Source organism: Amblyomma americanum, chromosome 7 (genome assembly GCF_052857255.1).
Source record: "Amblyomma americanum isolate KBUSLIRL-KWMA chromosome 7, ASM5285725v1, whole genome shotgun sequence".
Taxonomy (NCBI): Eukaryota; Metazoa; Arthropoda; class Arachnida; order Ixodida; family Ixodidae; genus Amblyomma; species Amblyomma americanum.
The window spans coordinates 84569366-84582004 of NC_135503.1; positions in this window are offsets into that span (position 1 = coordinate 84569366).

Below are 12639 nucleotides of genomic sequence, written 5' to 3' on the forward strand. Positions count from 1 at the left end.
GACTATTGCCTAATAAAATTTAAAAAAAATTCGGTATTATCTTTAAGTGTTGTTTTAAAGTTTTCGCAGTTATTTTTGTTCGGATGTTGTACTTATTTCATTGTGGCGTTTCAGGCGAAATTTAGCGTGCGCTTGTCTTCTTGGATTGTAATAACCGACGAAGTTAAGCTGTCGTCCGCAAGTAACCTCAGAACAACATGGGGCGGAGTAGGCACTGCGACACCATTGATTTAACCTAAAAATTTCATGTGATCCAGCGCAAACCCCTTGAGGACCACTGAGATTGCCTCCTGAAAGTTTGACTTCGCGTAGTTACCTTCCACGAAATGAGTTGTACTATTGGGGCAAGCTTTTCATTCTGCACACAATATTCCAGCTTATGCCAAGGTCAAGAAGCCTATTAAGCAGAGATTAACGTGGAACACAGTTAAAATCTTCACACATGTTTCGAAAAATGCCTCCATTCAACTTCTTTTACTGACTTCTGAAGAATTATGGAGCAGTTTTTTTTAATATGACAAGAGTAAGCTTTTGGCTCAAAGAATATTTATTCGGAATAAGCTTGCCGCTGTCCTCGAGGTATTCGGCTAAACGTGTTACCAATACAGGTTCAAGAATCTTGCCATAGCCCCAGTTGATGGAAACGGGTCTGTAATCATCACGAATATGCTTGGTCCCAGTTTTGCGGCCGGTACTATATTAGTGTATAGGCAATGCGTTGGTATGGGGTGTTGCTCTAGAGATGCCTAAATATGATAAGTAAATATTTAGCTACCCATTACGCGTTTCGCCTTCTTAAGTCATCAGGAATATAACCCGGGCCGGGAGAGCCTTGGTGTCTGTATTAAACAGGAAAGAAAGTATGCCATGTTCAGGCAATTGTAACATCTTTGGACGCTTGCTTAATTTGGAAGGTTGCTTAATTCATCCCGAACGATTCAGCGAAGGCACCGCCGATCTTTCATATCTTACGTTTTGTATGTACGTTATTTGTTGCGGGTGATTCAAAAATACATCCTTGCAACTCGCCAACCATTTCGTACCCAGCAGAGCGCCTCGGGCTGCTGTTCTCACGCCTGGTCAGGGGAATAAAAGAACATATCATTTTCGCGAACTTCCTTTTATGGAAGCTCTGCTCCACCCCTTTGAGCAAAGGATATGGGTGAACGTCGTGCTCTTATTATCACTCTTTTCGGCAACTTTGGCTGAGGAGAGTTATCCGGAAACCTTCATGCGAGTAACTGTTTGCACGTTCCGCGTGGCTTTGGGCCTGCTGTAGCCGCAGAAATGATGTGCGAAATTTGTTTATTTATTTAGAAGAATACTGCCAGCCTGAGTGTCAAGCTTTAAGCAGGAGTAGGCGTACACGACATAAGTAGCATCAAGAGCATTTTATGAAGGGGCTCGTAACAGATGCCAAAGACAAACCAGCAGGCCCTAGCGAGATGTAAGTCAAATGTAAAGCAGAAAACGTATCGCAGGGCAAGAGAAAAAAAAACATTATAAATTTGAATAAAGGCAATGCAACAGGACTCCACGGTCTGAACCAGAAAAATCACAAATCTTACTTTTTTATAGTCGCATGGTTCCAGCCCTCATATAACTATAGAACCGTTTGTAGAAGCGCCGCTCTTGACGCGTGTCGGCAAAACATCGTTAAAGCAAATCAATATCAGTAAAACTACCAAGGTTTTCATGGTGCACAAGGACTGCCTCATGAATTGTGGCGTCCTACGCCGCGTATTCATCTGATGCGGTGCTCCAGTTTGATGAAACTATGGTAGTCGGGCCTGTAGGACAGCGGCCCGTGTACCCCTGCAACTGAGCCGTTAACCATCGCAAAGGTTATCGCAGCTGCTCGCGAAGGGCTTGCCTCCGGGCGCTCTATCATGTTTTCCCTAAACCAAGGTTTTGCGCGGCTTACAGATCGCAGCGCACCCAACGCGCAGTTCCGTTTGGTACGCGGAAAAAGTTTGAATGATCGCTGAATGATGTACGCGCCAGGCAGGGGATCCATGACGTATCCGTGAAGAAATCTTGACTTTTTCGTTATTATGTCACTGTGCATCGATCACCGGCAATGGTCGGATTCGAAGCCCGATTTCGGCACTACAGGGGACGTCGAGCAGTTGTTGCTCCATTAAGGGGGTTGTTTAAACGACCTACTTAATTGTGTTTTGTAATTTGTATTTTTTCTTGCAATACGGCGATTCCTTAAACGCCCTTGATGTTCAAGAAGAGTTTTCTGGCGGGCTAGTTGGTGCTTCTCGTTCGTGATTCAACTGCGCGAAAGAAACAGGGACCAAGGCAAGAAAACACGTACACACACAGAGCGGGGACTTCCAACTTTTATTCGAAAAACGCTTTCGAGCATTCCTTTTAAATGCACAAGCCCACCACGTGACACAACCCCGATCCAACACAGCAGATAAGTTTAACAGTTTAGTAGAACCAATCTGGAGAACCAGCCTAAAACCCCAAATGTATGCGTGCCTACACACCCTTGATACCTGGATAAAAGGAGAGAGGAAGATAAAAACCTGACGGTGAAACCAAAACTTCAATGAGAACGAGACCGAAGACGGCCTAACCATGTATTACGAGCGATGAACTTACTAAGCAAAGGAATGAGACGTGAAACCAACAGTAACAACAGTAAAAGATGAAAGTGCAAGCACTAAAAGTAGGCAGAAAAGCAGAAAAAACGAAACCATATGAATGATAAAAAACAAGATTACCAACGATGCTAAAACCATGAAAATTAGAGCGAATTAGGGAAACAACAATTAACAAAGGTAAAAGCGACGCGAAAGTGACAAAGGCTAAAACCTGGCTAAAATCTATCAAGGATGGAAACAACAAGAAACAAAAGTAAAGGTGCAGGGTTAAAAAGGACAGTTTTAAGTTTTACTTTCTAAAAACGACATTTCTTTATCCGTAAGCAGAACAGATGATGTGCTCACACAATTTTTCGCATTCTTTGTGATTAAGAAGGCCTTAATTATTTCCCTTTCCGTTTTAGTTTTAGCCGTATCGAGGAACTTTGTGCTTTCGAGAAAAGGGTGGCAATCTCTTTTTTTCGCACTTTTTACAATTTTAAGCTGAATTGCCTCCTGAGTTGGTAGACAGATATTCAGGTTGCCGCGTAGATCGCTCGCAAGACGGCGCCGGCCGCACGAGTGGCACGCTAGGAAAAATCCCGCTTGGAGCAACTCTGCTGCATCTTCCGCAAATTTTCTCAACGCACCAAGCCGCAGCGACATAAACAATGATACTGCACAGTCTGATTTTCCATACCGGCAATTCAGACAATTCACACAGCGTACTAATGTAAGAGTGATATTTCTGTTTCCTGAGGTGCCTCGTCATCATATGGGCAAGATTTACTTTCACCTGTTCAAGAAAAGAATCCACTAAAAGCCAAGTAGAAATCAATGTATAAAGCGGGATTCACGCTGCTAATTATCACAAAGCTTTTTAAGAAAGGTGCACATGTGTTCCGACTGGTCCTAAATCGTCCGAAGCTTCTTCCGAAACAATTTCTTGTAAAACCAAATCATCCTAGACAATTTTCAATTAATTTACCCTTGTATGTCGTTATAACGAACACGGATATTACATATTATTGTCAGTATGAAACTGTTGCTAAAAATTTCCAATAAGGACACGCATTTCTAACATTATACTGCCACGAGCCTAACGCGCCGCGCGGCCTCCACGCTTAGTCGAAACGACGGCGAAGTGGTGGTTGGCTCTCTAGGCGCTCTGGCTCGATGACTTGGACCCTGGCTCTCTAATTAAAAGCTCTCAGTCTTGGGTTCTCCCCGACGCCTACCTGCACGGCTCCTCAGGTCGTTACACTGGTGGAGGTGCGACCGATGCTCCCTTCTGCGGAAGACTCTATGCGCCGGCCTCTTGTGACCCCCTGTCCATCGTGCCAGCCGGAGGATCCGAGGCCTTTCCCCCGAGGTCTTCTCTCGTGTAGGCGCACCCTCGACTTTCACTCCGCTCATGGCGACGTCACTGCCCGCCGTGACTATATGACTGTACCTTCGGCCAGCCCCACCTATCTGACCCTTCGGACCCCACGAACACCTAGGCCCTTTCACGGTGGCCATTTCGAGGATGCCGAGGACTGGTTGGACTACTATGAACGGGTTGCGACCTTCAACTGCTAGGACGACGCGGCCAGGATGCGTAACGTGTATTTCAGCCTTGAGGACTCTGCCCGCACGTCGCTCGAGAACCGTGAGGGTACCTTGTCTACGTGGCCTGACTTCCGACGTCAGCTCGTGACCACGTACGCCAACAGCGACCGCCGGGAGAGCGCGGAGCGTGCCCTGACCTCTCGAATTCAACTTCCAAATGAGGGTGTACCAATGTACGTTGAGGATGTGACACGTCTTTGCCATCGCGCCGATCCGGCCATGAGTGAAGAAAAAAGCTGCGGCACCTGATGCGCGGCGTAAAAGACCAGCTCTTTTCCGGCCTCGTACGGAACCCGCCCAACACCGTCGCGGAGTTTCAGGCCGACGCCATGCACATGGAGCAATTGCTGTAGCAGAGGTCCAATCAGTACGCCCGGCAATTGCGTCCAGTGCCGACGCTGTCCACGTTGTCCTGGTTGTCCGCTTGGACCGGGACTATATATTGTAAGTGGTTTGCCATAACGGTGGATACGATTAATATTCGACAGTCAAGTTGTCCCCGCAAGTATGGCAGATGGCAGGCTTTTGCCTTACTACGCGAGTGGCTAGTGGCGCGGAAAGTGTTTGTGCCATGGTCCACGCTTCACCTCTTATTTTCAAACAGGGCTACAGAAGAACCATGGTAAGTGAGTTGAGCGCAAAACGGGACAAGGGACAAAGAAAGACGCAAACCCCTTTTTGCGCTACTGTCACATACCATAGATCACCGTTACCGACTCGCAAGGGTGAACGTGGATTGTTAAATGGCGCAGAACAGTTTTGGCACGCTTGCAGAAAATATCCCCGTCCCAGGAGTGTACCACTGCGTCAAGCAGAAGGGAGTACTATTGGTCGATGAGATCGGTAGCTCTTTCCCTGCAAGAAAGCTGCAGCCTGATGCGCACAGAAGAAAGATGATTACGACGACGGCTTCCAGAGGTAACTACGAACAGCTGTCAGTTGAACACGGAAGAACGCGGGCAGTTGACAAAGACAACACATCGCAAGCATAAAGAGTAGGGCCCGACATGAATGTCAGAAAGCGCACGCCCTGTTCCTTGTTCAACACGAGCGATGACATCACAGCTCTTCAGCGACGCCCGGTGCGCTCTGCAACGAGTGCAAACCTCCCGCTCCTCTTTCAAGGACGCGCTCCACATCTTGGGATTTTTCGCTCACAGCGCAGGCTCCCGGTTTCTGAGGTACGGTATGCATTAATCTCTGGTGTTACTATGGCAACCACAAAATAAGTACCTCTGTATCTCCACGTTAACCACAGCGGCGACACGAGTACCGAGTAGCTTTGCTCACCCAAAATGCTGCACACCATTGTACTTCTGCACCGCACTGCGTTGGGCCACGACAGCAAAAAGGAGAAAAAGCTCGCTGCGTGATGAAAAACAAAAAAAAAATATTTTTTTAAGGTCTTCAGCGCTTTATGAAATAGGCTTCCCCTCCAACATTAATTTTATCTCATCTAGCTCGCCAAGCATTCAGATCAGCGGACTCTGAAAGCCAATTAAGGCGGTGCATGAAGCTATTTGTCGGATATTCGCAGATAGGAACATTCAGTAACAATTGTTCCGTTTTCTTTACAAACAATACACAATAACATGACATATACAAAGAACTATTACACACCACAATTTAAATTATAGATATCTTTATACATGTTGTGTAAATTACTACCATATAGAGTGTTAAGGCCACAGTGAAGGCAAGGGTGCCTTTAATAAAGCAGAAACACCTGTTCCCCTTTTGTTGAAACCTTCAAGAGCTCCGAGTAACAATTATGGCTCCCTATTTCACCTTGTTTTGTACAGCTTGTATATCCTGGATTCATAATACTCTGAAAACGAGAGCAGCATGCATTCACACCTTTCGACAGATTTGAACTGCACTGGAACGCAAGCCAGCCATTTTTTAAACCTATCTGGCTACCGTCAGTCGAGGTGTTCTTCAACGACTTATCGCTGCCCATGCAGCTCTGTGGAAAACCAACGAGATTAGGCACTTGCAGAAGAAACTGTTGCTCGTGAGATCGTGGTCTGTCAAACCCTTTCCCACGCGCGCGCCAACGTGCAATTGGTGCCGGTGTCATCGGCGAGTGAAATTATATCCAAAAGAGCATGGTTATCCTTTCTTTCTGTTCCTGCATTTTGTGGGCGTCTTTCTTTCTTCGTTAGATGGTTTCCTTTCAAACTGCAAACAAGATCGAAAAAGACAAAGCACTTAACGAAAAACAGAGCTTACAGGAAGAGTAGAAGGAAGGAAAAGTTGCACTGCTGCACTTGTTATCAAAAATGGTATTGTTTTCCGTGAAAGTGAAAAACAATGATCAACCTCGCCGTGAGCAGCGCGAATGACAAAGATATGTCACCCTTCCCCGCGAAGAAGATTTGTAGACATTTTACTGCAGCGGGCTATACTGAGGTGACGGTATACATAACTCAGTCCCTAGTATAGCTGTTGGAACGAGCCCACAAACCAGCGTTCCGAAGGGGGGTGGGTAGAGAGTGATAGGTTCTGATTTAAGATTTATAGGGGTTTAACATCCGAACGCGACTAATGCTGTGAGGGGCGCCGTTGTGAAGTGCTCTAGAAATTTGTACCACCTGAGGTTCTTTAACGTGCACTGACATCGTACAGAACCCAGGCTTCTAGAATTTCGCCTCCATCGAAATTCGACCGCCGGGGCCGGGATCTAACCAGCCTCTTTCGGGCCTGCGGCCGAGCGGCATAATCACTCAGCCACCGCCGCGGCCTATGGTGGTAGGTTCTAATCAATCCTCGGTCATCTTATAATCTGCTAAATGCTATACGTGGACATCTCAAGTTCACGGAGATACCTAGGCAAATTGGTACACATTTAGGAATGAAACACAGCGCGACACACGGCAGAAGAAAATAGCAGGCGAACAATGCACTACTGCGGCACTCCGCGATACGGCCCTGTAGTACAGTGGAGGGCAGCTTTTTGGTGAGCAGTCACAGAGACTGGTTCCGTTTATTCCTTTCCTGTCCCGTGTGACACGCTTTGAATTCTTTAGTAGACATTGTAGGACTTTTTCTTGCTGAAAAAAAAAGAAGGAAATGACGGTCCAAGACAGAAAAAAAAAGAGTGGAACTTTAGTGACCAACCTCTCCTCTCAGGAGCTGGTCTGGAGGAAGGTCTCTCCGCTCGACGACGTCTTCGTCGTGCCGCTCGTGGTCGTCGAGGGGACAAGCGTGGGAGCCTTCTTTGTCACATTCCTCTTAGCAGCACTCGCTCAGGACGTGCATGACGTGCATGCAGGGCAGCAACGCGGCGCTTTTGCGCAGAAGTACGCAGGCAGTGAACACCCTGTTCGTCACAAAGGCCTGCACAAAACTCAGAGGTCTCCAGTCAAGGTACGGGCTGAAGCCGACAAGCGTGTATTGGGAAGCTGCGTGAAGCATCGCGGTTCACGCTCGATCACTTCCGCGCCGAATAAAAAACTTCATTTTTCCGCCCTCGCCGTGCTGATTATATTTTTTTCTTTTGTAGGTAGTCTTCAGGGCGACTATCAGTGGCATTCGCTCTCTTTCATGGAACGTATCGCGTGCTGTGGCAGTTTGACGTTTCTTATATTTCGTTCGACAACAGCCAACTCCTTCGGAGTGGTAGCTCACGCGTATTTTCTTTTCATTTTCGCAAGGGAACAAACGAATAAAAAAAATTCTCTTGGTCGCGTCACGGTCCAAATTAAATGTGGAGCAGATAACTAATTGAGGCACCCTGTTTGAATCGTCGCAGGCACTGAGTGCGAGGTAGAAAACTAAAGCTAGTTTCAGTTTCAACTACTCCACATCTGGAGGCTGGAGGTAAACTGATGCGTAAAACTGAACGATTCCTGCCCACGCACGTAGCGCGGTTAGGCTGCGGCCGTGGCTAAATGTCAGTGACCGGCATGAGAAGCTGTCTCTGTTTCGACGGCGGTGGTTCGAGTCGCGCTCGGGAATGAGGTCCTTTTCTTCTAGATATACTGTTGTCATGACGACGATACGACGCTCTATTTGCCTTCCCTACGGCCACTTTGGGAGGAATTAGCGCTGACGTATGTATTTGCTCGACAATGCTGTGCATGGAAGTTTCCAGGCCCTGACTAAGTGCCTGTGCCGTTCTAACTTTGAGTGGTAATAATTCCCTGTTAAACATTCGCCGCCGAGGTTTCCGCGCTCGCTGGTTGCATCCCGTCCGTGACGCTTTTCTGAATCAAGCGAACGGTCGAACTTTGGGTGTAAGACGATTTCGATTTATGCTGAAAAACTCAAGGAGCCACCAACTTCTTTCTTGCTGACCCTCCGTCGAGAGGGAGCGGAGATTCCGCTGTTGGCTGGGCCGCTCTCGCGCACGCGCACAAACCAGGTGATTCAGGGAAGGCTTTAGGAAGTTTTCAGAAATAAGCTTTTAGGGCCAAAAATATGGCTTTTAAGGCATAGTATTACGATTGTTGGCTGACACTGGAAAGCCGGTGTATTGTATTTAGTAGGCTGCTTAACTAATTTGTGATAATTTAATATTTAGCCATCACTACAAGGAAATTGGTTGCAATTATAGATTTGTAGCCGGTCATTACTAATAGCCATATAGGTTTTTAAAATTTGGAAAACACGATTATACTAGATGCTGAGGACTAACAAGTTCTGGTTACATCACGCAAAAATACATGCGTTTTCTAAAAGCAGGCATGCAAAGCAACGTCTCAAGTGCACGTCACTAACCCGAAAAAGCCTAATGATGTCGAGTCACAGCGGCAAGAGTGATCGCGTTTTCGAAATGTTGAAAAGTGATATGGCTGTTACTTACGACCGCAAACCTGTAATTTCAACAAAACGTCTAACTGTACCTGTTATTACAAATTAGCTAACCAGCCTACGATTTAAGACGAGTCACCCGTTTTCTGGTGTCCGCCAACACGGCTTATACTACAATAAAAAAGCCACGTTTTTAGCTCCAAAAAGCTATTTTTACATTCCCTTAGTTTTCCCTAAAATGCTTGATATACACTATCTATGCTCGCCATCAGGGACTACACTACCGCGTGCAGGAAACCATACTGACACCTCAGCGCCCAGGTAAGTATTAGTGTTTGCAAAATGTGCAAGTGGAGGCCTGGTAGAAAGGCGGTGGTGGCGTAATCTTACTGACCCATCAGCGTCCAGCGTACTAGATCTTGTACATAAAAATATTTTTTTTTTACTTGAGAACTGCTATGTATCTTCACGCTGAACACACACACTGTCCCTGGCTACCACGCCCACGTCTAGATTCTTGTCTTGGTTGCGTCGATGCAGAATAATTTTCAGCCAACTTTTGCAATACCCTGAGCAGGCTCGCGGCATTCGCTGGTATTTGCATTTCACTTTATGCAGCAAATGAGCTCCTAAGGCCGGGACACGACTCCCTGCTGAAGCAGCATCAACGACATGAACGACACCGATTGTAGTGTGCACGGTGTTGAGGAAAAGGCAGTTAATTTCAGAGGTTAGGTCGGTTACTTGAGGGAGCCTACGGTTAGGACAAATTACGGGAACAGAAGGTGTTCAGACAGTCTGTTACTGGAAGAGGTAGGCCACAAAATCTGGTGGGACCTTGTAAGGAATTGGATATCTAGATGGAGTCGTAATGGGCCAACTCTTGCATTTGCTATTCAGAAAGAAGGGCGCGTGCAATTTGGCGTTCTGTGTCGGCACGTGCGATGGCATCCTGTGCGTAGTCTGTGATGGAGGAGACAGTGGCATTTATAAACGTGTCCAAGGGCAAGTGGAGGTGCCGGACGATCAAGAAATAGAAGGAGCAAAAAATTAACGGCGTTGTGCCCGGGAAGAATATAGGCAAATGTGATGTATGACACAGCATCGCCCCAGTCACGATGGTTGCTGGAGAGATACATGGAAAGCACATCTCTCACTGTATGGTTGCGTTCTATAAGACCATAAGTATAGTCTTGGTATGCTGCAGTGAATTTTGCTGGGTAGAACAGGAGCGGAGTATGTTGACGAATTTTCATTAAAAATAGCGGCCACAGTGAGGGAGGACACGTTGAGCAGCTGCATTGTGAAGGAGCACGTCCCTCTGAAGGTGGTTCGTAATATCTTTGACACAACTCGTTGGCAAATGAAAAACTGAAAGAACACCTTGTCGCGCAGTTGACGGCAACGTATATTAATTCATTCCCAAAGAGGGACGCCAGAAGAGGGCCAAAAAGATCGGGACTGATCGGGAACAACTCTACGCTGAACGAGTACACCTGTAACCACAAGGCCCGTCGAAAAAACCGGCAACGAGTTCAGTGAGAGGTAGAAATACAGCAAATTGCCTTGCGGTGAGCGGTAACTAGGACGCCGGCTAGCAGGTCATTCAAAGCTTTTATACAGGGCTGTATAGTTATAGCTACACTCTGAGAAAAAAAAGATAGTGAAAAGGTAGTAAGTGCAGCAGTTACTAACTCTGACATCGTTTTACGACTTCTTTACTCTTTACTACCGTTCATCAAGGTATTGCTAGTAAAAGTAAGCGTTGCTACCTTTTTAATACCTGTTGTCGCTTGTTAACACCTGGTTCCTTAGCAGTTTCTTTATTCCTACCCCTAAAAAGCCAAAGAATACAACTGATACTGACACTTGTGTTAATGAGTTGGTTTTGTATTTAAACATTTCTGCAGGGCTGCGCGGTTAGCTAGACTAACCAGTTTCTCAAATGCAGCTTCAATGTTAAGGCACGTATATAAACTCAGCGGGTAAGAGCCGCGAGCCCGTAACTGAGAGTCAGATATACGGATTATATAAGACGGAGAAAGATTTACAGATGCACATGCACTACGGGTATCACATGTTAGTGACCCTTTCTGGTTTGCACTTTTCTTGAATTTTGGACTTTTTTGAGTGCCCAGTAAGGTTATTCGACGCAACCGCTTTGCATAACATGTACATAGAATGTGCAATATGTCTAAGCCTAAGTGTGCGAGTTATGGTCTGCACTGTCTGGTATCTCAGATGGCTGTCAAGAATGAGTCAAATTGAACACGCAGCTTTTTTCTTTTTTCATCTGTGCACACATTTAACAAGAGATGCCAGCCCACCGTATGGTGAGCCCAGGAACGTGCATAAAGAGTTTCTACCCTCTTCCTTAGTAAATACTATTAGCTTTTTGTCTACGACCGCAGTGGCCTTCACTACCTTCTTGAGGTAGTAAACTTCACTACGGCAACATTTGTTACATCCAGTTACTAAGAAGGTAGTGATCTGTGTGACAACTAACGGTTTAGAAGTTATTAACTCTCTGACTTTTCGCTGAAAAAAACTATTACTTCCCCAGTTTTGGATTAAAACAGACCACCAGCGCATTGCGCGTACGGGGCTCTAACAACTGAGGTACGGTTACGTATGTGCTATCTTCTATGTTCGAGTGTACTTGGGTTCCGTTTAGCCTAACCTTCAGTGTTTCTACTAGTGTCAGCCCTAACCATAACGGTGGATGTACAACGTCCTCTCTTACCGTAAGTGCCAAGTGGAACGGGATAGTATTTTGAGGGCGGCAGCTATGCGAGATCTCTTTTATGTTACCTGCGGCATCAAGACCACCAGAACCATGTTCTTTGTTAAGCTGATGAGCAGAAACCGGAAAGGGAATGGGGACCTCGAAAGAGATGGTTATAAAGGAAGCCAATTGCACTGAGAGCAATGTAAACATAGGGAAATACCCCTTATTTTTATGTATGGCGTTTATAAATGAAAAAAAATTACTTTAATCGCTTTTACTTTGTCTGCACCTCAACTTAAAGCAGACGAAAAGCGACCATAGAGCTGGCTATATAGAATTCACGCTTTTGCATGAGTGCATGTATTAACTGTGCCGTGTTTATTCACTTCATCAAGTGTCGAATAAATGTCTTTCCAGATATAATTTATATTACGGCCAGGTTATTTGGACATTTATAATAAAAGTTTATCACATGTCACAAGAATCAGTTCTATTGCGATGCAATAACGATTTGGTGTCAACAAAAAGTAGCGTTGCTATATTCCGTCTGCGCGTCCTGAATAGCCGTCCTATTACCTTTTCTTCTTCGTCTGTATGTGCTGAACAATGCTGTACATGGAAGTTTCTAGCCCCTGACAAACTGTCTGCGCAGTTGCAACATTTAGTGGTAATGTTTCCGTGTTAAAACTTTGCCGCCAAGGTGCGCGCTCGCTGGTTGCATCCCGTCCGTGCTGCTGTTGTGAATCAAGCGAACGGTTGAACTTTCTGCGTAAGACGACTTCGATTTATGCTGAAAAACTCGAAGAGCCACCAACTCCCTTCTTGCTGGCCGTCCGTCGAGTGGCAGCGGAGATTCCGCTGTTGGCTGGGCCACTCTGGCGCACGCACACATACCAAGTGCTTCTGGGAAGACTTTAAGCACTTTTCAAAAATAGGCTTTTTGTTGCA